Genomic DNA, 27,687 nt, shown 5'->3' with positions numbered 1-27,687 from the left:
TAGTCTTGGGAGAGTGTATGTGTCGAGGAATTTATCCATTTCTTCTAGATTTTCTAGTTTATTTGCGTAGAGTTGTTTGTAGTATTCTCTGATGGTAGTTTGTATTTCTGTGGGATTGGTGGTGATATCCCCTTTATATTTTTTATTGTGTCTATTTGATTCTTCTCTCTTTTTTTCTTTATTAGTCTTGCTAGTGGTCTATCAATTTTGTTGATCCTTTCAAAAAACCAGCTCCTGGATTCATTAATTTTTTGAAGGGTTTTTTGTGTCTCTATTTCCTTCAGTTCTGCTCTGATTTTAGTTATTTCTTGGCTTCTGCTAGCTTTTGAATGTGTTTGCTCTTGCTTTTCTAGTTCTTTTAATTGTGATGTTAGGGTGTCAATTTTGGATCTTTCCTGCTTTCTCTTGTGGGCATTTAGTGCTATAAATTTCCCTCTACACATGCTTTGAATGCGTCTCAGAGATTCTGGTATGTTGTGTCTTTGTTCTGGTTGGTTTCAAAGAACATCTTTTTTCTGCCTTCATTTCGTTATGTATCCAGTAGTCATTCATGAGCAGGTTGTTCAGTTTCCATGTAGTTGAGCGCTTTTGAGTGAGATTCTTAATCCTGAGTTCTAGTTTGATTGCACTGTGGTCTGAGAGATAGTTTGTTATAATCTCTGTTCTTCTACATTTGCTAAGGAGAGCTTTACTTCCAATTATGTGGTCAATTTTGGAATAGGTGTGGTGTGGTGCTGAAAAAAATGTATATTCTGTTGATTTAGAGTGTAGAGTTCTGTAGATGTCTATTAGGTCTGCTTGGTGCAGAGCTGAGTTCAATTCCTGGGTATCCTTGTTAACTTTCTGTCTCGTTGATCTGTCTAATGTTGACAGTGTGGTGTTAAAGTCTCCCATTATTAATGTGTGGGAGTCTAAGTCTCTTTGTAGGTCACTCAGGACTTGCTTTATGAATCTGGGTGCTCCTGTATTGGGTGCATATATATTTAGGATAGTTATCTCTTCTTGTTGAATTGATCCCTTTACCATTATGTAATGGCCTTCTTTGTCTCTTTTGATGTTTGTTGGTTTAAAGTCTGTTTTATCAGAGACTAGGATTGCAACCCCTGCCTTTTTTTGTTTTCCATTTGCTTGGTAGATCTTCCTCCATCCTTTTATTTTGAGCATATGTGTGTCTCTACACGTGAGATGGGTTTCCTGAATACAGCACATTGATGGGTCTTGACTCTTTATCCAATTTGCCAGTCTGTGTCTTTTAATTGGAGCATTTAGTCCATTTACATTTAAAGTTGATATTGTTATGTGTGAATTTGATCCTGTCATTATGATGTTAGCTGGTGATTTTGCTCATTAGTTGATGCAGTTTCTTCCTAATCTCAATGGTCTTTACATTTTGGCATGATTTTGCAGCGGCTGGTACCGGTTGTTCCTTTCCATGTTTAGCACTTCCTTCAGGAGCTCTTTTAAGGCCTGGTGGTGACAAAATCTCTCAGCATTTGCTTGTCTGTAAAGTATTTTATTTCTCCTTCACTTATGAAGCTTAGTTTGGCTGGATATGAAATTCTGGGTTGAAAATTCTTTTCTTTAAGAATGTTGAATATTGGCCCTCACTCTCTTCTGGCTTGTAGGGTTTCTGCTGAGAGATCCGCTGTTAGTCTGATGGGCTTCCCTTTGAGGGTAACCCGACCTTTCTCTCTGGCTGCCCTTAACATTTTTTCCTTCATTTCAACTTTGGTGAATCTGACAATTATGTGTCTTGGAGTTGCTCTTCTCGAGGAGTATCTTTGTGGCGTTCTCTGTATTTCCTGTATCTGAACGTTGGCCTGCCTTGCTAGATTGGGGAAGTTCTCCTGGATGATATTCTGCAGAGTGTTTTCCAACTTGGTTCCATTCTCCCCATCACTTTCAGGTACACCAATCAGACGTATATTTGGTCTTTTCACATAGTCCCATATTTCTTGGAGGCTTTGCTCATTTCTTTTTATTCTTTTTTCTCTAAACTTCCCTTCTTGCTTCATTTCATTCATTTCATCTTCCATTGCTGATACCCTTTCTTCCAGTTGATTGCATCAGCTCCTGAGGCTTCTGCATTCTTCACGTAGTTCTCGAGCCTTGGTTTTCAGCTTCATCAGCTCCTTTAAGCACTTCTCTGTATTGGTTATTCTAGTTATACATTCTTCTAAATTTTTTTCAAAGTTTTCAACTTCTTTGCCTTTGGTTTGAATGTCCTCCCGTAGCTCAGAGTAATTTCATCATCTGAAGCCTTCTTCTCTCAGCTCGTCACAGTCATTCTCCATCCAGCTTTGTTCCGTTGCTGGTGAGGAACTGCGTTCCTTTGGAGGAGGAGAGGCGCTCTGCGTTTTAGAGTTTCCAGTTTTTCTGTTCTGTTTTTTCCCCATCTTTGTGGTTTTATCTACTTTTGGTCTTTGATGATGGTGATGTACAGATGGGTTTTTGGTGTGGATGTCCTTTCTGTTTGTTAGTTTTCCTTCTAACAGACAGGACCCTCAGCTGCAGGTCTGTTGGAATACCCTGCCGAGTGAGGTGTCAGTGTGCCCCTGCTGGGGGGTGCCTCCCAGTTAGGCTGCTCGGGGGTCAGGGGTCAGGGACCCACTTGAGGAGGCAGTCTGCCCGTTCTCAGATCTCCAGCTGCGTGCTGGGAGAACCACTGCTCTCTTCAAAGCTGTCAGACAGGGACATTTAAGTCTGCAGAGGTTACTGCTGTCTTTTTGTTTGTCTGTGCCCTGCCCCCAGAGGTGGAGTCTACAGAGGCAGGCAGGCCACCTTGAGCTGTGGTGGGCTCCACCCACTTAGAGCTTCCCAGCTGCTTTCTTTACCTAAGCAAGCCTGGGCAATGGCGGGCGCCCCTTCCCCAGCCTCGCTGCCGCCTTGCAGTTTGATCTCAGACTGCTGTGCTAGCAATCAGTGAGACTCCGTGGGCATAGGACCCTCCGAGCCAGGTGCGAGATATAATCTCGTGGTGCGCCGTTTTTTAAGCTGGTCCAAAAAGCGCAATATTCGGGTGGGAGTGACCCGATTTTCCAGGTGCGTCCGTCACCCCTTTCTTTGACTCGGAAAGGGAACTCCCTGACCCCTTGCGCTTCCCAAGTGAGGCAATGCCTAGCCCTGCTTCGGCTCGCGCACGGTGCATGCACCCACTGACCTGCACCAACTGTCTGGCACTCCCTGGTGAGATGAACCCGGTACCTCAGATGCAAATGCAGAAATCACCCGTCTTCTGCGTCGCTCACACTGGGAGCTGTAGACCGGAGCTGTTCCTATTCGGCCATCTTGGCTCCTCCCTCATATGTTTACCACTTAATAATTTCCTCTTTTTGATTAGTATTTGTTAGTATTAGTATTAGCTTAATTTTCGCTTCAAATTATACATATTTTAAGAGGTGAAAGTGTGATTTTTCTTTCCCTTCTGTCCTCTTCAATGACTAGAATGCACTAAGCATCTAGTATATATGTAATAATAATTGTTAATTGATTATATGAAACATGTACACTAAACTGGAAATCTTCATATGTTAAACAGATTAGTGACAGCATTTGCAAATTGCCAGTTCCCAAAGAAGCAAATGTGTTTCTATATAACAAAGTATCTTTTGAATCTTCCCTCTTTATCCTCTTTCTCTCCATCCCTCAACTACCTTCTCCTTTTGTTCTCAATAACATTCTTCCAAATACATAAAAATCAAGCAAAGCAGATTTTCCTTACAAATAATGATGAGCTCTAAAATCCTCTCTGTTCCACCTCCCAGCCTGATCAGCCAAAACCCTTGGGATGAGAATAGAAAAAAAAAACCAGAAATGTTGCTGTGAGCCCAGGGGTATGTCAGAACCCAGACTAGTGTTCTTTCACAGAGGAAGTAAGTTGTTAGAAAACACCCCATCTTATTGTCTGAGTATAGAAGTTAAATAATTCCGGGGACTATCTAGGATAAATAACTTTTGAGAAAAATAATTACAGAGGATCAGAGATGTCTGGATAGAAGTAGTATCTTGATGATAGATTTTCAAATCTTCTCATTTATAATCCATCAATGTTCTGGTGGATTCTGTTTTAAATAGTTTTATTTATTTTTATTTTATGTTATTTTTTATTTTAAATAGTTAATACATTGTTTTGGGAGCAATAGCATTAGGAGAAATACCTAATGTAAATGACGAGTTGATGAGTGCAGCAAACCAACATGGCACATGTATACCTATGTAACAAACCTGCATGTTGTGCACATGTACCCTAGAACTTAAAGTATAATAAAAAGAAAAAAACAGGCTAAAACTTTTGGGAGATTAGGAATCAGTTAAGAATCCTTCAGTGTCTCTAGATGCTAGAAACTTACACGGACACAGATATACAAATGTTCATATAATTTCAGGGAGGCTGTAAGCCTAGTGAAGCTCATCCATGGCTCCTTTATGATTCCGTAGACTCCAGGTTAACATACTTGCCGTAAACATTTCCAGTGCATGGGTATCTGTGTAGAAACAACCTAAAATTATGATTTATTACTAGATAAGAACTTATTTTATAAGATTTAAATAGTTGATGCTTAACTGAAAATAATGAAATCGCACTCATCCTTTTCAAATTGGCCTGCAGTTTTAAACACACATATATAAATATATGTGAGTGTATATCCATATATATTAATATATTCATGTGTGTGTTCATATATATGTGAATGTATATATACATGTTCCTAGACACAAAATTCTACAAAATTTTAATGGAGAAAAAGAAAAATAGATTCTTTTGACTATTTTTCTAATCTTTAAAATTTTATTTCTGTTTACTATTAAGGCAATTTTGCCAAAATAGAAACACAGGGCATTGAATTCTTTTAGGCTTATTGCCTGATTTTACTAAGACTTGGAATGTATCATAATTAACAATATTGGTTTTGAATGAATCCAGCATATAGGAAAATGGTTTTTAATCATAATGCCATTGTTTCCTTTGTTGACATCCCAAGTTGATGTAACTACATTACTTATTCCTATTCTAGAAACAAACAGCTCTTCCTGGGTAGGACTTCAACATCATCAGTGCTGTCTTCTTGCTCGTCATCTTCTGTAGAACCTTTCGCTTACCCTCTGGCTCCCTTCAGCCCCCATGTCTAGGAGGGAGTCCACCTGAGCTCTTCTGTTTTCTCCATGCCATTCTGGTTTCTCATTCACTTGAATGCACACCTTTGGCTCCCTGGTATCTTATTCAACTTAATCTAAAGATACATTCTCATGATTTACTTCTTTTAATCAGTTCACAGGTCCTTTACTATTGAGTGGCTAGGGCATATGTGTAGCTTTGGAATTATATATGTAGCACAAACTGCTTAAATCCCTAGATCTTTTTATGATATTACAATAAACACAGCAACTTTAAAGTAAAAGAGAGATCAAGAATTTAACATAGGGAGAAATGCAAACCGTGTGGCTGGTATTTGTGAGTAACTGAGGTCTATATAAAAGAAAACATGAAGGGACAGAAGGAAACCTGCTACTGTAGTGATGGGTATAAAAACTCTGTCTACCACTTTCTTTTATCAACTCTGAAGATCATTAGTACGAGTATTACCATCCATCTTTCCTTAGAAATTGTTACTCATTCATAATAACGCTGATGATGCTCATAACGATGACTAACATTTACTGAGTACTTATACGCCAAGTACTTTGTGAGCAGGTTCTCTTTTAATCTTCACAATAATTTATATAAAACTATAAAACTTCCATTTTTATCTATGCTCTGAAGTCAGATAATCCTTGCTGAAACCGCAGTTTGAACTCAGACATTCTGACCACAGAGTTCACATTGTAAATCACTAGGCCCTATTATATCCCTTATTGAAAATTGAATCCAATAGTTCTGCTCTCACTCTGTTTCCCTGTCTATTCTCCATGTACTATGTCTTCTTAGTCATAATCATTCATAGTCATGCAGTCTTACGGATGGGAATTCCATCTCTTTTTTGACAATCCTAAGATCTTTTTTTTTTCAACCTGGATCCTGCCACTTGAGCTCCAGACTTCTGTATTGACAATTCCAGCTGGATTTCTAATAGATATCTTGACTTAATCATATATAACACCAAATTCCTGGTTTCTTCCTTTAAACTCTCTTCATCAGTATCTGATAAAATGGCAACTCCACTCATCTAGTTAACTAAAAATGTTAGAATCTTCCTTGGCCAAGCCTTTCTTGTACACCCCAAAATTATACTTCTGAATGCATCTAGATATTTGACCACTTCCTCACCTCCACTGCTACTCGTGGGGACTAGTCCCAGCCACCATTGTCTCTTGCCTGATTAACTGTAATGGCTTCCTAGTACATCTCTCTTCTATCAATTTTGCCCCAAAATGGCATAGAGAAGTCAGGAGTCTTTTAAAACAAGTTATATCATTCTTACTTAAAAACCCCTTTAAAACAGAAAGCATGGACTTCTCATCTCACTCAGACCTAGACCCTGACATAAACTCTGATCTCTTTCTCTCCTTCTCTCACTCTACTTAGCTATAGCATCCTCTGTGTACTCGAGGCCTACTCCTTCTATCTTGAGTGATCCTTCTACAAATATCTGCATGGTTAGTTCCTCTGATTTCTTCACACCTCTGCTCAAATGCCAAGTTTTCCCTAACACACTAAAATAAGAAAATTTGTTCCCCAAACTCCCCTTCTCCCTTAACCTGCTTCATTTTTCTCCATAGTATAAAATACCAACTGATTTACACTTGCATCTCCCCAGTTAAAGTGTAGGCTCCATGACTGCAGAGATTTTGTTTGGCTTGCCTCCATATCCCCAATGCCCAGAGCTATGCATAGCACATAATGTTTGTTGAATAAATTAATAAATTTACACTTCCACTAGTGGTGTATGCGAGGGCCTGTGTCATCAACTCATCCCCAAGAGCATGAATTTTTATGTTACTTTTTCTTAACATGAAAAGTAATTCACTGTAGAAAGCAATTCTCTATAGGAAAGCAGTAAAGTCAGATATATATTTGAAATGACTTTTGTTTTTATTTGTGACCAAACAACTAATAATACACAGCACTCTCATAATTAGTATAATTACTTAAAATATGGAGAAATTAAAGCATGCAAAAGTTTTTCAAAATTCAGCAGTGTTCTTATTAGTAACTGATGTCATTTACACTTCTCTCTGGGTTGCCCAGGCCTCTCATTATGTTATTCCAATGGTAGGGCAGATGTTACAAGTGACTGGGATCTGTTTGATACTGGTTTGCAAAGGAGCCTCTCTGTATTTCAGTTCCTCCTTGAATCTTCTTTCCTGTTTAATAAAAGAGGGACTTTCAATAGAATATCAAAGGGAGCAGAGAAAGCCAAGCACAGATTATGCATACTCAATCCTCAGAAATAGCTTTTCTTCATCACCAACTCTTTGGCATGGGAAAGATCACAGAAATTTTTCTTGTTGCCGATTTTTTTCCCTAAAGTTTCCAGCCTTCACATTTACAAAGAGGGAGTTAAGATTGTAAGTCAAGAGTAGAAAGAATTTAACATCTGCAAAGTCAGGCCCTATCTGGAAAAAAAAATAAGTGTAATAATGATTAGATCATTCTGTTAATATTCATCATAGAAATTTAGGCAATTCCTTCAAAAAATATTTAACTCCTTTTTATGTATAAACCCCTATTCTGGACACTGGAACTAGATATGTTTCCTGCCTCATAGAGCCAACAATCTAGCAGGGGAAACAAAGCAAATCACAAATGTATGCCAATAATTGATACAAATTAAAATTAATCACATTAAGACATACAGGGTAAATATTGGCTTCACCAATAAATTAAGTTGTAAAAGTTCTATAATATGAAAGTCTGAACTAAAAGGGCTTGGATTATGAAATATATTTGTGACTTAAGAAATTGAGAAACATATATTGAAATAGAATCCATATGAAAAGTATTATTAAATCACTCTCTAAACAATCCGTAACCCAAACCTTAGCATCACACAGTATACCATATAACAACCCTGCATCTGTCCCCCTGAATCCAAACAAAAAATCCTTGGCATGTTAAAATAAATCATTCTCCAGATCAGTAATATCAATGGGAGGAAAAAGATGAAAACTATAGACATTGTGCTATTAGAAAAGATCATCATGATTATAAATGTTTCTTCCTCAGATAGACCCTTTCTAGTCATGTTTCTTCCATTATTCTCTATCACAGCAGCACCCTACTTGTTTCCCTGTGGACACTAATCATAATCATTTGAGATATATATATATATATATATATATATATATATATATATAGTTTATATATCATATACTAATTTGTTTGCATTGCTTATTTGTTGATTATCTGTCCCTGTAGTAGAATACCCCCTTCTAGAAGGCAGGAACATTGCCTACATTGTTCGTTTTTCTATCTCCAGCATAAAGAACAGAGCTGGCATGTAGTTGATGCTTAATAAATATTTATTCAATAAATAAATTCTGATAAAAACATAAAGTGAGCCCATTATATCAGATTCTTACTCTGCATAGATTTTATTGAATGTGTGTCAAATATGATATCCTCAGTGCCTTTAAGATACTTTTTCTTATAAAACATACTATACAAAAAGAATTCATAAGCATCTACCCAAGAAAATGCCTCTCTCCTGCACTTAACCAGTCCTACAAATCAATTAGTACCTTTGTAGGCTCTGTTGGTGAAAGTAATTCCTTGCATTTTAAGTAATACATAAGAAAAATGAAATCTACCTTTTTTAAATGATCATTCACAATTTTTAAAAACAGATTGTATGTTTATCAAATTGTTATGTTTTCACTATAAATCAACTTGAAGCAGTAGTTTTGATCAGCATACCACATATAAATGAGAACACAAAAATAAGAGAGGGGAAATGAATTATAATTCTATTTTGCTGCTTCTTATAGAGTATGTACATATTTGATATTAAATATATAGATACAGATACACATATATCTTTATTTTATACATGTAAAATACTTATTATAAGAAATTGGCGGCTGGGTGCGATGGCTCATGCCTGTAATCTCAGCATTTTGGGAGGCCAAAGGGAGTGGATCACCTGAGGTCAGGAGTACCAGACCAGCCTGGCCAACATGGTGAAACCCCATCTCTACTAAAAATACAAAATTTAGCTGGGGCATGGTGGTGGGCACCTGTAGTCCCAGCTACTCGGGACACTGAGGCAGGAGAATTGCTTGAACCCAGGAGGTGGAGGTTGCAGTGAGCCGAGATCACGCCGCTACACTCCAGCCTGGGCGACAAAGTGAGACTCTGTCTTTAAAAAAAAAAAAGAAAACAAAAGGCTCATGTGATTTAGGAAGCTAGAAAGTTAGAAGATCTGCAGTAGGCAAATTGGAGGCCAAGGAGAGCCAAATGGTATGGGTTCTAGGTTGAGTCCAAAGGTATGAAAACTAGGAGAGCCAACAGTACTAGTTTCAATCTAAGAAGTGGTAGGGTTGAGACCCAAAAAGAGGCAGTTATTCAGTCAATGAGTTTAAAGATAGGAGAAGATTGATGTTTCAGCTCACCCAGTCAGGCAAGAGAAGTTCTCTTGTACTTAGCCTTTTTGTTCTATTCACTTCTTCAGTTGATCGGATGAGGCACGTTCACATTAAGGAGGGCAATCTTCTATACTCAGTCTACCAATTCAAAAGTTAATCTCATCCAGGATAACCTTCACAGACTCTCCAAGAATAATGTTTGATCAAATGTCTGGGCATCCCATGGCCCAGTCAAGTTGACACAAAATTGACCATCATAGCTTCTCAGTTCAGATACCTCGTTAGTGAAACTTCCCTGTCCCTGTAGTCTAATTTAGTACATTACCCTCTCTTGAATTGCTTGGGAGCACAATATCCTTTTTTGAATTCTTCAGAATTCTCACTTTCCAAAAGCATTCCATTTTAAAATAGATGTTATTGACAGAGGAAAATGTTAATGACAAAACATTAAGTACGAGAAGCAATTATGTTTCATTTGTGTCTCAAAAAAGGCCTTCTTATATATTTAAGGTGAATTGAGGTGCTGCTCTGGGTGTCTTTGATTTCTTTTCTCTGCCCACTCACCACCCACTCAGCACAGCGGAGGCCAATCCAGCAGCCACTGCAGCGGCAAGGCCACCTTAGCCTCAAAAGTCAGGGAATAAGGGGCAGGCTTGGAGACTCATACACTGAAACCTGTTGCCTCTCCTGTATTTATTATTATCCAAGAGCCAGAAACCGCATGTCTAGTTTAAATACATACTTATGTATGTATTCATATAGGACAGTATTTAGCAAGCTCACAATAAGAGGTTATATAGCTGAAAAAAAAAATGAAAATAGAGGGGGAAAAAAAGACCTTGTTCAGATAACTTTTCTTTTTCAAAATAAGAGGTTTTAAAGTCACAATCAGGCCAGGTGCAGTAGCTCACACCTGTAAGCCCAGTGCTTTGGGAGGCCGAGGTAGGAAGATAACTTGAGGTCAGGAGTTCAAGACCAGCCTGACCAACATGGTAGAACCCTGTCTCTACTAAAAATATAAAAATTATCCAGGGGTGGTGGCATTCGCCTGTATTTCCAGCTACTCTGGAGGCTGAGGCATGAGAATCACTTGAACCTGGAAGGCGGAGGTTGCAGTGATCTGAGATTGTAACACTGCACTGCAGCGTGAGTGACAGAGCAAGACCCTGCCTCAAAAAAAAAAAATCATAATCATAGTACTGTATGTAATGTGCTATAAGCAATTTTGAGTATATTATAGGGAATAGAAATTATTACTATATAACTCATGAAAACATTCACAAAGATATATCTTATTTAATAGTTCTTTTGCTCTATTTGGTATTAAACATATGTCTCTTGTACAAAGCATAGCTGTACAAAATTTTATAAGCAAAGAATTACATTTGTATTTGCAAATACTAATCAACTGGCTATATATATATATATATATATATATATATATATATATATATATATATTTTGAGACAGAGTTTTGCTCTTGTTGCCTAGGCTGGAGTGCAATGGCACGATCTTGGCTCACTGCAACCTCCGCCTCCTGGATTCAAGCGATGCTCTTGCCTCAGCCTCCCAAGCAGCTGGGATTACAGGCACACGCCACCACGCCTGGCTAGTTTTTGTGTTTTTAGTAGAGATGGGGTTTTACCATGTTGGCCAGGCTGATCTCAAACTCCTGACTTCAGGTGATCCACCTGCCTCGGCCTCCCAAAGTGCTGGGATTACAGGCATGAGCCACTGAGCCTTGCCCAATCATATTTTACAATAGTTGAGTGAATAAAAATAAATTTAGAAAAGTTAATATAAAAACCAACAAATAGAATTATCAAAATAAGGAAGAGTCAAGTCCCCGCAAATTGGAGATTTTAAAATAATGATTCCTAAATCGGTTGAAAGTTTAAAACATTGCATACCTAAATGACACATGATGTATTTTATGCCATAAGAATAACTGTTTGATTTGTAAAACAATTATTTATGAATACAAAGTAAGTATTTAAAGCAAGATGATTACTTTTAGATATTGTTTCTCAAAATGTCCTATTGACATTTCTAGTTCAAATTTAAGTTAAACTGATTTCCAGGTGTTTTAAACCTGTGCTTTCTGGCTCTTAGCTAATAATAAGCGTAGAAGAGACAACAGGTATTAGTGTATGAGTCTCAAACCCTTCCCCTCATTCCCTGACCTTTGAGGCTTAGGAGGCCTTGCTGACGTGGTGGCTGCTGGCCTGGCTTCCACTGTGCTGAGTGGGTAGTGGGCAGAGAAGAGTAATCTAAGACATCCAAAGCAGCACCTCACTTCATCTTTGAGGAAGCCAAGAGTGTTTCAAGTCAAAATAGGTAGAAGGAGAGACCCCCAACGGACAGGAGGAGAGGAAGAGAGAGAGATGAGTTGATGCTGATTGAACTCAGCGAGAGCTGAGGGGAGAGGGAGGAGGGAGAATGTGGTGTGGCTACTGAGCCACATAAGAATCAGAAGGAAAAGGAGGTGGTGAAAGGGGATGTTAAGATAACTGGTCATGTTACTTTCCAAGAGAACTCAAGAAAACTTTGAATTTCTTACGGTGCATTTATTAGAATGTTACATTTCTTTGCATGTGGTACCATGTAGAAGATGGGCCAGGCAGACCGCATTTATATGCGAGGATGAGAGCTATGCCCTCTATTAAACAAAAACTTATTTAAGATTTTTATAACTTTAAGTGCTAAACTAATCATCTAGTGTCCAAATATCATCATCAAATACCATCATCTCTACTTCTAAACATAGCTCAAACCTGACCATTTCCCATCCCTTCCTCTTCTAACTGCTGCATAATCTTGACTCGTCTCCTCTTTGATGTTCTTCTTCATATTGCTACAGAAGCCAAAGCAATTCTTTTTAAGTGTAAATCATATTATCAATCTTCTGACATTATCCCTCCAATGGATTCTCATCAAACGCAGGATAAAATCCTCACCGAGACTTCTAAGGCTCTCCATGAGCTATGTCCTTTTGAACTCTACATTCTTCCCTTTCTTGTTCACTTTCACACACCACCTCTGTCTAAAACAAGTTCCTGCTCATCATTTTCTCAATTCATACTCTTTCTATATTTCTTCTTATAACACCCATCAGTACCTAAAATTATATCTTATATTTCTCTAATTTTTTTCTATATCCCCTTCTATAATATGCACTCTATAAGGACAAGGACTTTGCTCTGTGCACAGCTACTGGTCCACTGCTAAATTAATGCCTTTCATTCTGAGGTTGAATTAGAAAAGCCAGAAATTAAATGTTATTAAATAATCAGTTACATGTGTAAGAATAAGGCCAGGCACGGTGGCTCATGCCTGTAATTCCAGCACTTTGGGAGGCCAAGGCAGGTGAATCGCTTGAGGTCAGGATTTCAAGACCAGCCTGACCAACATGGTGAAACACCATCTCTACTAAAATACAGAAATTAGCCAGGCATGGTGCCTGGTGCCTGTCCCAGCTACTCAGGAGGCTGAGGCAGGAGAATCACTTGAACCCAGGAGGCAGAAGTTGCAGTGAGCCGAGATTGCACGACTACACTCCATCCTGGATGACAGAGCCAGACACCATCTCAGAAAAAAAAAAAAAAAAAAAAAGATGCTAATAAGAATCCAAGACAAGTAAACAATTTACATTGAACCTAAATTAAGTTACTTCTTTAAATTTCAATAATACCATTAAACAGAGCCTTGATACCATTAAACAAAGAATTGATGATTCTACAACATTTGACTTTTTTTCTCTTTAGTGTACTTTTTTTCTCTTTAGTGTACTTTTTGGAAAGAAAAGCAGTAAATATTAAGTGATATCAGGGAGAGAAGGGGTTAGAATCATACAGAGTGAAGAGAAAATGAGACAGAAGATGTAAAAACAAGGAGGCAGAGAATGAGGGAGAACTGTATTATTGCATGTGTGTGGTGGTCTTCAATTAATCATTCTCCACATTCTTCATGGAAATACAGTTCAAGGACCTTAGTTTATGAAGTCCCCCACTGTTAGCTCCCCAAATGACTGTGGTCTTAAATGTACTAACTAATTACCTCAAAATAGTGACTTAATATCATATCACATTTGATCATATATAAAATGATGGAAGATTTAACATAATTGTGGTGAAGAAAAATGGTTCTCAAGTAATGTTTAAATGTCAAAAATTTTATATACAAATATTTAAATACATTTACATTCATTGTTTCAATTCTGAACATTCCTCCTTCTCCTTAGCCTTTGTTCTGATTTGTTGGGAAATGAAAAGATTAACCTCATCAGACATATTTTTCCCCGAGTTTGCCTACAGCTAAACCAGATGGTTTATAAAAATATAATCATTTCTCAGAATTCTTAACTGAAACTTTAATAAGAAAGATAAATGTGCACTTAAGAATAATCGTACAGTATAATTATATAATATGCATTAATGCCTTTTTAAAAAGTACCATATCTATTTTAATTTTGATAACTAATCCTAAGTGGATTTTAACAGCTAGATATTTTCTTGTCAGTGTCTGGGTCTTGCTCTTGATCTGTTTCTGCTTCTATAGAAGGAAGAGCTCAGCTGGAAACCTGTCATTTACTCAGTGTCTTACTGTCTTATTGCTAGAGCTTTGCTGCCCTTCCTACAATATCCTCTAAGTGTACTTTCCCTTTATTCTTTCTCTTTTTCTTGCCTGTGAATCTTCACTTTTTGGAAGTTGCTTCATGTTTTGCACACCTTGGCTGTTCTCTGGCAGGCCAAAGGTCTCCTGCCTGTGTTCACAATCCTCTGCATTCCCCATCCTATTAGAGTCTCGGCACCTGTCCTAACTCTCCTTGTTCTCCCTGAATGAGCTTCCCTTCCCATTAAAGCTATGTGCTCTGTGAACCCTGACACCTAACCCTCTACAGACATCACAGTCCAGGAGGTCTTACTTTCTGTACAGGATCAGGAACAGTTTTGTCCTTTTTCTGATACAGTTTCCTCCCAGATGCCATCAGGAACATATTTATTATGCATTTATTGAGAATTTATCATGTGCCAGGCTCTGGGTTTCTCAACTAATTCTTACAATAATCCTCTGAAGTAAGTACAATCCTCAGCATTTACAAATTATTTGTTTTTCCATAATCTTTGCTAGAAGTGACAGGAATAAAAGTACACCAAATATCTTTGGTAGCTGGTTTCAGAAACCAGCTGAAAGGATCTAGCACTTATTTATTTTTTTTTTAATTATACTTTAACTTCTGGGATACATGTGCAGAACATGCAGGTTTGTTATATAGGTATACGTGTGCCATGGTGATTTGCTGCACCCATCAACCTGTCATCTAGGTTTTAAGCCCCACATGCATTAGGTATTTGTCCTAATACTCTCCCTCCCCTTGCCCCCCACCCCCAACTGGCCCCAGTGTGTGATGTTCCCCTCCCTGTGTCCCTCCCAGTGAGTGAGAATTCACACTTAGGAGGGAGAACATGTGATGTTCAGTTTTCTGTTCCTGATCTAGCACTTCTTAAACTCTTTTTGCTTAGGGTTTTTTTTTTCTATTTCAACTTTTTAATTTCTAGATATAGTTTTTGAGAATGCTATGACCCATAAATAAAATAAATATTTGTGGCTTCTCCTTATTTGACATTTTATTCTACAGCATAGTGAAATAAATTCTCATTAGTTTAAAAGGCACACATTAAAAGAATGACACTGCTAGATTTAACTTGTTAAAGCAAATGAGTAATAAAGTGTAATTTAAATATATGCATAATGTTAGGCGCCTACATAGCCTGGTTCATTCGTATCCTAATTACAAATGATTTTTACTTACTATATTAAAAAATACATATGTAACATAAACCAATTGAAACACATATCGGAAGCCTATTCCAGGTACAGTGTAATTCTGACACTGGGGTTGTAAAAAGGCTAAATATTTTAAAATTTGTTCTTGTAATTTTTTGCTAATACTAAAAATATTAACTTTAATTAACCAGAATTGAGTTTTTACTATAGCAATGACTAAGTAAGATTAAAACTATGATAAAACAACCAAAATAAAATTGCATGTAGTGCAAAAACCTTTTGATATAGTAACTACTTTTTTTCTCTATATTTTTAACTACATTTCCTCCTTTAAGCAGTAATAAACAGTAAGAATATTCAGTACTTATTCTCCTCTGGGAAGGGATGACACAACAGAAACAATGGCAGGTAAGGCAAATTCTTGACATTTTTTAAAATTTGTATTTTTAATTGACAAATAATAATTGCACATACTCAAGGAGTTTGTAGTGATGTTTCAATACATAGAATGGACAGTGATGTGATGGTTAATACTGAGTGTCAACTTGATTGGATTGAAGGATGCAAGTATTGTTCCTGGGTGTGTCTGTGAGGATGTTGCCGAAGGAGATTAACATTTGAGTAGTGGGCTGGGGAAGGCAGACCCACCCTTAATCTGGTGGGCACCATCTAATCAGCTGCCACCAAATATAAGGCAGGCAGAAAAACATGAAAATGCAAGACTGGCCCAGCCTCCCAGCCTACATCTTTCTCCCTTGCTGGATGCTTTCTGCCCTCGAACATCAGACTGTGAATTCTTCAATTTTAAGACTCGGACTGGCACTCCTGCTCCTCAAGCTTGCAGACAGCCTATCGTGGGACTTTGTGATCATATAAGTTCATATTTTATAATAAACTCCTTTATATATCTACTCTATTAGAGATAGGGTACATATTAGAGATAGGGTATATCCTTCATATACCTACCCTATTCTATCCCTCTAGAGAACCCTAATACAATATGATTAGGATAATTAGCATATTCAACATCTCAAGTATTCATTATTCTTTGGATGAGAATGTTCAATATCCTCCTTATAGCTATTGGAAACTATATATTAGTTTTGAATATAGACATCTTACAGTGGTATAGAAGTAGAATTTATTCCCTTTATCTAGCTATAATTTTCTATCCTTTAACAAATTTCCCCCTATTCTTCTCTTCCTTCTACCCTTCACAGCCTCTGGTACTCTCTGTTCTAGTTTTTACTTTTATGAGACCAACTTTTTTTAACTTCCACATATGAACAAGAACATGCAATGTTTAACTTTCTTTTTCTGGCTATTTCACTTAACATAATGTTCTCCAGCCCATCCATGTTGCCACAAATGACAGGTTTTCATTGTGTTTTATGTCTGAATAGTACTTCATCAAATATGTATGGTGTATTTTCTTTATTCATTTATCTGTTGATGGAGACCTAGGTTGATTCCACATCTTGGCTATTGTGAATAGTGCTGCAATAAATGTGGGGGTGCATATGTCTCTCCAAAACAATGATTTCCTTTTCTCTGGATAGATTCCCAATAGTGGGATTCCTGGGTCATAGGCAGTCCTATTGTAGTTTTTTCAGGAAACTTCAAACTGTTCTTCATAGTGGCTGTACTAGTTTGCATTCCCAACAACAGTATGTAAGAGTTCCTTTTTCTCCACATTCTTGTTAGCATTTGTTATTTTTGTCTTTTTGCTAATAGGCCATCCTAACTGGCATAAGATGTTACCTCATTGGGGTTTTGATTTACATTTCTCTGATGAGCATAGTTTCATATATTTTTTGGCCATTTGCATGTCTTTTGAGAAATTTCTGTTCAAATTATTTACCCATTTTTTAAACTGATTGTTATTTTTGCTGTTGAGATGTTTGAATTCCTTGAATATTCTGGATATCAATACCCCATGGATGAGTAGTTTGTAAATATTTTATCCCATTCTGTAGACTCTCTTTTCACTCTGTTAATTGTTTCCTTTGCTGCTGTGCAGAGGCTTTTTAGCTTGATATAATCTCGTGTGTTTATTTTTGTTGTTGTTACCTGTGGGTTTTTATTTTGTTTTGTTTTGTTTTTTTCCTTTTTTCTTTTTTTTTTGAGACAGGGTCTCACTCTGCTGCCCAGGAGTGAAGTGCAGTGGCACAATCTCCGCTCACTGCAAGCTCCACCTCCCAGGTTCAAGTGATTCTCCTGCCTCAGCCTCTTGAGTAGCTGGGACTACAGGCGTGTGCCACCATGCCCAGCTAATTTTTGTGTCTTTAGTAGAGATGGGGTTTCACCATGTTGGCCAGGCTAGTCTCAAACTCCTGACCTCAGGTGATCTACCCTCCTCAGCCTCCCCAAGTGCTGGGATTACAGATGTAAGCCACCACGCCCAGCCTAGTTTTTGAGGCCTTATCATAAAATATCTTCCCAGACCAATGTCCTGAAGAAGTTTCTCTGTTTTCCTCAAGCAGTTTTATAGCTTCAAGTTTTACACTTGGATCTTTTATCTATTTTGAGTTGATTTTTGTACAGAGTGAGGGCTGGGAGTTTACTTTCATTCTTTGGCACATGAATTTCAATTTTGCCAACACCATTTATCGAATAGATTATTCTTTCTCCAATGAGTGTTCTTGCCTTTGTCAAAAATCATTTAGCTATAGATGTGTGAATTAATTTCTCTATTCTGTTCCATTGGTCTATGTGTTCTGTGGTCTTTATTCTGTTCCATTGGTCTATGTGTGTGTTTTTATGCCGATACTATGCTATTTTGGTTACTACAGCTTTGTAGTATATTCTGAGGTCTGGTAGTGATACTTCCAGCTTTGTTCTTTTTGCTCAGGATTACTTTGGCTAGTCCTGGTCTTTTGCAGCTCCATACAAATTTTAGAAAAAGGCCATTGGTATTTTGACAGGGATTGCATTGAATCTGTAGATTGCTTTGGATGGTATTATCATTTTTACAATATTAATTTGTCTGTTCCATGAGCATGGGATGTCTTTCCATTTGTTTGTATCCTCTTCAATTTCTTTCATCAGTGTTTTTCAGTTTTTCTTATAGAAGTCTTTCACATCCTTGATTAAATTTATTCCTAGGTATTTTTGTAGCTATTGTAAATGTGATTGACTTCTTGATTTCTTTTTCAGCTAGTTTGTTGATTATGTATAAAAATGCTACTGATTTCTATATTACTTTTGTATCCTGCAACTTTACTGAATTTATTAGTTCTAAGAGTTTTGGGTGGGGTCTTTAGGTTTTTCTGTATATAAGATAATGTAATCTGCAAACAGAGACAATTTGACTTCCTCCTTTTCAATTTGGATACCTTTTATTTCTTAAATTACTGACTTTTGAAAATAAAAAGCCAGGGACCAGGCATAAGGGAAGATGATCTAGAATATATGACTAGCTCAAGCCTGTTTTTTACTGTCCCTGAGACTAAATAAAGCATGCTAAATAAAGGGTTAAAAGAAAAGAGAGGGAAAAACACAAGAGTTAGATATTGGTCAGAAAGGAATCTATTCCTTGTCCCCCATCTACAGGCAGACTGCAGGACTAGTGATGTAGAGGTGATGGACGTCTCAGAATAACTTTGTCTCACTTTCCAAGTGCACCCCAGGGTTAGGGCTGGCCTCACAGCATTCCCTTAAGCCCAGGCAAACAGGAGTAATTGCTGTGGAGTGTCCAATCAGACAGCCTGAGATAGTCTAGAAGTCACTTGCAACTCAATGTGGTGGGAAGGGTAGCAAAATGTTTTTTCATGTGGTTATGAGTAACTCAGATATGATACTGGCAGTGAGAAAGGACAAGGAGATGCAAATGGGACCTGGATGAACCCGTTCTAAATTATTATAGAGGAAGAAGGGTGATACTTATGTTCTTTGTCTAGTAGAACCAGGCCTACCCATTAGTAAAAGCTCTGGTGCTGTATATTTTCCTGCGATTTTTTAAGAAAGAAGCCAGACCAGTCTCTATTCTGTTTCTTATTAATTGCCGACACATCAATGCCATCCTCCTCCAATGCCACATTACCTCTAATTCTCATGAAATTTAACCAAAAGGATCTAAACATTATAGAACACCCCAAGGACCCCAAGCATAGTCAGCTTACTCATCTTAGTTTCTGCTATAAGGAATATTACAAACCAACACAATGAAAAAGTAAAATTACATTTAATTAAAAATCAGGTTTTACATGACAAATCACAACATACTGGCACACTCCAATCAAATAGGTTATTTATCTCTAGTGAGGAGTAAGTGGATAACAAATGCAATTGTGAATATGTGCATCGGAACACATGAGCAAAATGCTCAATATGCCAGTGATATCTACATGTAGGAAATTGTGAAGAAATTGACTTCATTTTGTTTAATCTGTCCTTTCTGAAGAAATGAAAGTCTAACCCCACAAGAACTGGGGTTAATATAAAAATGTTATGCCAATAGCCTTAAAAATATCAGTTTATAGTAGAAATAAGAATTAATAAGTCATAGAAGGTTGATCTGCTCAATTGCAAAGTGAAGCCTTAGGCCAATTATAAGCCCTGTGGCACCATTTCATGCTCTGTAATGTACCTACAAATGACCTGAAATACTTTTAAAGTAGAAAAATACAAAAGCAAATAATTTGAGAAATTGAAATGAACACTTTAATGTAAGTGACAAGCACCTCAATTACATAAGGAAATTGATTATAAATCACAATTTACACACATTTAACATAGCACTATTATACATATATTAATGTGACTACAAAATGTAATAGGCTAATACTCCCTGCATGGAACTTGAGACTAGTAGGAATGGGAAAAACCAGTGAAGAGTTGCAAAATAATATAAGTTATATACAAATTATCCAGCAGGAAAGAGGGAGTATAACATGATCAGATTTACATGTTCAAAAATTCATGCAGTGACTGATGGATTATTGAACTGAGGCAGACCAATGGTCGATATAGGCAGAAAAATAGAAGCCTATTATAGTTGTCCAGGTGAGAAATTCTGGTTGTAGAGGTGGAGGGAAGAAGGTAGGTATGAAAGAGATAAGGAAATAGATATGACTGAACCTGGTAACTGAATGAACTTGAAATTAAGGAGGAGTCCAGGAAAAACGTAAAATTCTGGCATGGGCTACTGAGCAGTGTGGAGAAAGAGAATTAAGGTTTTTTTTGGAGATGTTGAGTGGAAAAAATCTGAAGTACATACGGGTGAAGCTGTCCAAGAGGAAGTCATATACATGGGTCTAGAATTTAGCTTTACCTTTAGGTCAATGGATAGAAATTTGGGGCATTTTGCAATCCAGAACTGGAATATGAATTTGACCTTATTTATATTCTGTGGGCTAAATATATAACTAGTGTAGTGCAGGTAAAGAGCCTGGGCATCAAACACAGAGCACCTGGATCTTAAACCCAGCTCTAAGACTTACTAGCTGTGTGACCTAAGGGAAATTTCTGACCCCTTTGTGGCTCATTTTATCATCTCTCAAATGGGAAGGGTTACTATAATTACTGCCACACTGCATAGCTGTGAGGAATAAGTGATTGAATACATATAAAACCCTTACTGCTTAATAAATATTAGCCATTAATGTTGGGTTAAACAAAATGAAATTGTCATTTTGAAAGTCAGAAACTCAAATATTGAAATTTCATATGATTCAATTTCAGATCTGTCAGTGCATAAATCTTGTGGCATTTTCCTGTTTCCCAAATTCAGCCTCACCTGTAGTAACTCCATCTGCTCTACCTTAGATGATATAAACAGGTGCCACAAGTCATCTGAGAGTACGAATTGACTAAAAATTACTAGATGGTAATTCTTGAAATAAAATTTCAAACTTCTGTTTGACTTTCCTCATAACCTCTGACATCCTTTCAATTGCGGAAGTGGCATGATCTTATTTATTTTCATTGCAAAATGACAAAAATACCCTGGCAATTTTTCCAGAAATATGCGCTTTGTTTAAACAGAGTTGTATAGTGAAGATTATCATTAGTATTAGCAACCTTGGAGAGGATTCATATATACTATCTCTGGGAGAAAAAAAAAAGCCTACTCTACCAACCAATCTCTGGGACTTAGCTAAATAATTATGGAACTAGAATTCAGGTCTTTATTCACTCACTTATCATCTGCTTCCTTTAGGCTATATTCTAAGTAGTTGAATCAAGAGATGAGAAACATGAACACAACATAAAAGATCCAGCTGACTTGAAACAGTATGCATTCCAATATTACTATATTTAAGAGCAAAAATAAACTTGTATACTGGTACTATTTCTATAAACCTGAATATTTTGATGGAGTCATTACTGCAAATCCTTTGTGGTTTGAGGTTCTATTCAGCACGTAGATCATACAATTTTCAAAATCTAAATTGGGTAGCTAATCCAAATCTTGTCTGTGTCTTCAAATCAATGCAGCAGTTAGAGTTCCAGCACATATGGCCAACAACTTCAGATGTGTGTTTAAAATACTATAGAAAAGACCTGGGTGGGCAGGTGCTTTGTTGGATTTTAAGAGAAGGAGATTGTGAAGTATTTGCACATGCATTAAAAGTAAATGTTAGAGTATGTATATAACATTTAACAGGTGTTTGGCTTCTAAAAAGAAATAAAAGATAGACGTTACTTTGCAGTATATATAACAAGCAAATATTTTGGAAAGATCAAAATATAAATCTTTCCTATTGATCCATCTTTTGAAGTTTTGATATTCTGTTCCTCCTTATTCTTTATTTCTTCTGAAAAGTCTTTAATAAATGTTTCCCTTTCTTTAAAATAAAGGCAGCACCTTCTTTATAGGTACCATGTGATTGGAAATTTTTGTTATTTATTTGTGTTCAGTTATTCAGCCTACTTTTTTAAAAGCAAAGTTCAGAAATCTATCATTAAAAATTGAATGCCGAACCAAAAAGAATCTTTCGTTCATAAGATAAAGTTTGTTTCTTCTGTCTGTAGTAATGCCAGGCAAACAAACAAACAAACAAAAAAAGTCAATTGCAAAGTAATACTAGGAATTCTCTGACATGGGAATTTTTTTCTTTTTTCTTTTTTTTTTTTGAGACGGAGTCTCACTCTGTCGCCCAGGCTGGAGTGCAGTGGCACCATCTCGGCTCACTGCAAGCTCTGCCTCCCAGGTTCACGCCATTCTCCTGCCTCAGCCTCCTGAGTAGCTGGGACTACAGGTGCCCGCCACCATAAATTTTTTTGTATTTTTAGTAGAGACGGGGTTTCACCGTGTTAGCCAGGATGGTCTGGATCTCCTGACCTCATGATCTGCCCACCTCGGCCTCCCAAAGTGCTGGGATTACAGGCGTGAACCACAGTGCCCAACCTGACATGGGAATTTTAACTGTGGCTATTTCACTAGTATGCTATATTATTTTGTTATAATCTTATTATTATAAGATTTATTTTGCTACGTGTACATATAGACTATATTTGGATTATAAATGTCCCTGTTGTACATTAAAAATAAAGAGAAATATTTTAAAAGAGCAACAGCCTTTAAAAGCTTATATATGGTTAGATCTAATGTATGCAACTATCTACTAGTAGTTAATGGCTACTTCTCTGATTTTAACTAAGATAAAAGTATAACGATGACAGATAGATAAGATGTACTTTTTATTTTCTTCTCCCTTAATAATAAAAGGTATCTACAAAAACTCTAATATCAAAAACTCAAATACCACACTTAATGAAGAAGATTTTGATTCATTTCTATTCTAGGTAAGAATAATAGAAGGAGGGCTGCAATAACACTATTATTCAGTATTTTCCTGGAGGTCAAAGATAACACAATAGCTCAAGGAAAAGATAAGAGATACAAGAAATGGAAAGTGTATACATTAGGATTTCAGCTGTATATACAGAAAAATCTTAAATAATGATAAATAAGATAGAACTTTCACAAAAAAAAGAAAGAGAGAGAAAGAAAGAAAAAGAAGAAAGAAAGAAAAGGAAAAAAAAAGAAAAGAAAGAGAGAGAAAGAGAATGAGAATCCAGAGGCAGGATTGATGTGGCAGCTTCACAGTGTTCAGGGACCCATACTTCTATCTTGTTGCTCTACGAGTTTTGCATATGGCCTTATGTTCAAGGTAAACTCCCAGCCATTGCATTTTCATTCTAGGCAATTTTAGGAAGGAAGTAGTGAGGAAGAAAAGCTCACCTTTTCCCATTTAAGGAGGCTTTCCTGAAGTCCCACAAAACACTTTGCTTAAATCTCATTGACCAGAATGAAGTTACCTGGTTGCAAAATTGCCTGCAAAATGTAGTCTTTTAGAAGAGTGGCAGGGTGCCCATATAAAATTGGCATTTGGGTTAGACAACCGGAAGTCTGTCAAAGAAATGAAAAAAAAAATGTAATTACTTCTAGATATTATGATTGTCCACAGAGAGAAATGCAAAGGCACTCTGATATGTATTTTTAAAACTAAAAAGAATCTTCATCAAGATTTAGATATATATACAGGGAGAAAGAACAAGATAAATATGTGTGAGCACATAGACATGTGTGAAATATTTATTGCAGAATTTTTGGTAATATAAAAATGGAAACATTAATGTCTATTATAGGAAGAATGGATAAATAAATGATTGCATATTTGTTTCATTTATAAAATCAAATACTTGGCAATAGTTAAAATTAGTGAAATCGATTTACAAGTAATGACGATTAAGTTTCAAAAACATTGTTCACTTGATATATATCATTTATTTATTTAAAAAAAAATCTGTCACACCTGTAATCCCAGCACTTTGGGAGGCTGAGGTTGGCAGATCACAAGGTCAGGAGATCCAGACCATCCTGCCTAACGCGGTGAAACCCCATCTCTACTAAAAATACAAAAAATTAGCAGAGCGTGGTGGCACACGCCTGTAGTCCCAGCTACTCGGGAGGCTGAGGCAGGAGAACGGCGTGAACCCAGGAGGCAGAGCTAGCAGTGAGCCGAGATCATGCCACCGCACTCCAGCCTGGGTGAGAGAGTGAGACTCTGTCTCAAAAAAAAAAAAAAAAAAATCTGAAAAACAATTAGTAAAATATTAACACATTAAATCTAGGTGTTGGGTATTCCCAGGACTGTGTCTGTTTTTGTACCTTATTATATCTTTGGTATCTTGCACATTATAGCCAAACACCATCTCACGTATTAGACATATTAGACCCGTTTTAAGATTGAGGAGACTTGGACTTTGAGAGATGAATTAATTTGTTTAAGGTCATGTAGTTACTAAGAACTGAGAATCAAATCCATGCCTACCTGATTCTAGAGACTCTAAAATAAGCAACTTCAGGAAGTAGGATTTAGCCCTATTTTCAGCCACAAGTCTTCCGTCTATAACAAAGCCACAAACTGAAGCATCAGTTTAAAACTGTCCCTGATACTTGCTAAACTAAATACATCAAAAGGTAGGACCAGTTCAATATAATTTCAAAAGGGTTAAAAACTTTATAAGTCTATAAGAAATAGCAGGTATTTTGAAAACAGTTTGGTTAGAAATGTCAAAAGCTAGAGATTGTTCAGAATAACAGTGTTTAATAGGAAAGTTCTTTCTTTAAAGAGTAGAGTTGAAAGAGACAGGATGAAAGTGTAGATATGAAGTTGCCTATGGGGCTCAATAAGCAGAGAATGCCTAGGCTGAAGGCTAAATCAATGTTTTACCTTGTAAAGCAAACACTGATTTCTCTTGGATGAAAGCTCAGGAGTAGGCAGAAGATGGCAACTGAACATCCATGGAAATGTAGTAAATGCAAGTTGGATCCTGACTAGCTTCTACAGATCACATACATGCATCTGTACTCCCAAGTAGCTTTTCTGCTCCTACCGAGAGGCTCTGAGATGTTCCACAGTCCTTTCTAAACCCAAGGCAAAATCAGACTCACAAGACTGTGAGCCCCTCTGGGGTAGGAACTGCACCATTCATTTTTGTTTCTCTAAATCCTAATTCAGTGCCAGGCTTCTAGGAAGTGTTAACAAAGATTGGATAAGTAAATAAATGCAACTCATTATTCCATCCTATATTTGCTGAGTCCTCTGAAGTCTTTCCCCTCCTATTGATTCCCACTAACCATAACTTAATCAGACAATTTTTTCCCAAACTGTAATTGCAATATGATCCTATATGATTTTTTAACGTCTATTCTTTTCATACTCATTGATCCCACACACTGACAGGAGGAATTTTGTAGTAAAACTTTCCAATGACATCCAGTGGCTATTGGATAAGTTTCTTCTTTCTAGCTTGGTCACACTGCAGGCACATTTGCCTTCCCTTAGCACAGCGTACTCTTCCATGAAGCTTTGCATTTGTATACGCTGCTACTGCTGTTCCATCCAGCAAACTCCATCTAGTCTTTAAAACCCAAATGAAGCTCTTCTGTCATGCTTTCTCCTAATCCTCCAGACACAGCCCTCTCTGTCCCAACTACTTTGTATATACTGCTATCTTACTGGTGATTGCACTGTAAACTGACTAATTTTTAATAGTTAACCACTGTGGGAGAGATGGACAAGGAAAATTAAAGATGATCAGGTGTGGTCTGTTTCTCCTACAATCAAATATGGGCTGAATGTTAATTATGATTTGACCAGTAAGTTATGGCAGGAGGGACTCTGTGCCAGTTTGGGCCAACATTTAAGAGAACGGCAACTTCTGCTTTGGCCTCTCAGAATCCTAAACCACCCCCATAAGGCATTTGACTACCCTGAGAGCTCCATGCTGTAATGGAGTCCAAACTAATATGCTGAGAGACTGGGTATAGAAGAACTAAGGCCCTAGATTTGTGACCCAGCCATCTTACTTATTTGGGCCACCTCAGCTGAGGTTCCACACATAACAAACCATGCCTACATCTTCCTGCCTGAATTGCTGAGCCACAGAATCATAAACACATAAAATAGGCATTGTTTTATGCTACTAAATTTTTGGATCATTTGTTATGCATCAATAGATAATTAGAACAACCTTCAACATCCACGAGTATTTTCCTAGTTCTCTTCCTACCACATTAGCTGTTTTGACCTCACATTCCTTTCTCATTGAACATTGAGATCTCAAACTTCTAAACCTTGTTTATCTGCACTGATTTCCTGGGGAAATTTCCTTCTATATTAAGGCTTTAAATACCATGCTTATGCTTACGATTTCCTAATGTATATCTGTAGCTATCTCAGAAAATCCAGATATATCGTTACTTCCTTGACATACATCTCTATTTTAATGTCTAATAGGCAACTCAAATTAAGTACATTGCAAATGAACTCCTGATCTTCTTAACCAAAGCCGCAACTCTTGAAGTGCTCTCCATCTCAGTATGTGTATTCGGAATCAACAAGTTGCTCAGAAAAACATCATAGGCATTACCCTTGATTCCTCTTTTTTTTTTTTTTTGAGACGGGGTCTCGCTCTGTCGCCCAGGCTGGAGTGCAGTGGTGCAATCTCGGCTCACTGCAAGCTCCGCCTCCCGGGTTCACGCCATTCTCCTGCCTCAGCCTCCCGAGTAGCTGGGACTACAGGTGCCCGCCACAAAACCCGGCTAATTTTTTTTTTTTTTTGTATTTTTAGTACAGACGGGGTTTCACCGTGTTAGCCAGGATGGTCTCAATCTCCTGACCTCGTGATCCCCCTGCCTTGGCCTCCCAAAGTGCTGGGATTACAGGGGTGAGCTACCGCACCCGGCCCTGATTCCTCTTTTTCTTGCAGACCTCACTTCAATTTATCAACAAGCACTGTTGACTCTACCGTAAAAATATATTCCAACCTAAGTGATCTCATAAAACATAAGACAGAGTCAGTCCCTACAGTCAAACTGCCAACAGCTTTTCATCACGTTCAGAGCAAAATCTAAAATTTTTACCATTATGCTATATAATCTGGCTCCCAGTGACTTCTCCAGCCTCACAGACTTTCTATTCATTTTCTGCCTCATTCTGTTCCAGTCACATTGGCCTTCTTGCTGGGCCTAGGCATGCCAAACAGATTCCTGCCTCAGCGTTGCAACGCTTTTTTCTCTTGTATTTTCCCTTGTCTTACACATGAAATTCACTGGGGTCTTAGTGAAAATGACATCCTCAGCGAGGTCCTTTCTGCAAGTCACATCTACAATAGAGACCCCTCTGTCGCTGGCACTCTCCCATGGAGTTGCTGTATTTTTCATCGTTGTACTTTTCACCACCTGAAATTCATGTTACCAATACATATTTATTTATTTGATTGCTTGTTTCTCGCCAACTCCAACTATTTGAGGCCAGGTACTTTATCTTATGTACTGCTATAGCCTCAGTCCTGGAAAAGTGCCTAGGCAAAATATATATTGCTTAACTGAATAAACTCAAAGAAGGAAGGAATCTTTAAATT

The 27,687-nt window shown here is 37.4% G+C and overlaps 2 long non-coding RNA genes across 4 annotated transcripts in view; one reads left to right on the top strand and one right to left on the bottom strand.

The window, feature by feature from the left end:
• LOC104005809 (uncharacterized) overlaps positions 1-27,687 on the top strand; it is a 557,346-nt gene that overhangs the window by 426,612 nt on the left and 103,047 nt on the right. The window lies entirely within an intron of this gene.
• The window catches only part of LINC02877 (long intergenic non-protein coding RNA 2877), a 111,914-nt gene continuing 91,234 nt past the window's right edge, over positions 7,008-27,687 (bottom strand). The window contains exons 4-5 of the long non-coding RNA XR_008547153.2: positions 23,498-23,665; positions 7,008-7,302 (exon numbers count right to left, since the gene is read on the bottom strand). This is a non-coding gene — a long non-coding RNA (long intergenic non-protein coding RNA 2877). The remainder of the gene's footprint in view (positions 7,303-23,497; positions 23,666-27,687) is intronic.

The sequence above is a fragment of the Pan troglodytes genome, chromosome 2 (assembly GCF_028858775.2).
Source record: "Pan troglodytes isolate AG18354 chromosome 2, NHGRI_mPanTro3-v2.0_pri, whole genome shotgun sequence".
Classification (NCBI taxonomy): Eukaryota; Metazoa; Chordata; class Mammalia; order Primates; family Hominidae; genus Pan; species Pan troglodytes.
This window is presented reverse-complemented; position numbering and strand designations above follow the sequence as displayed.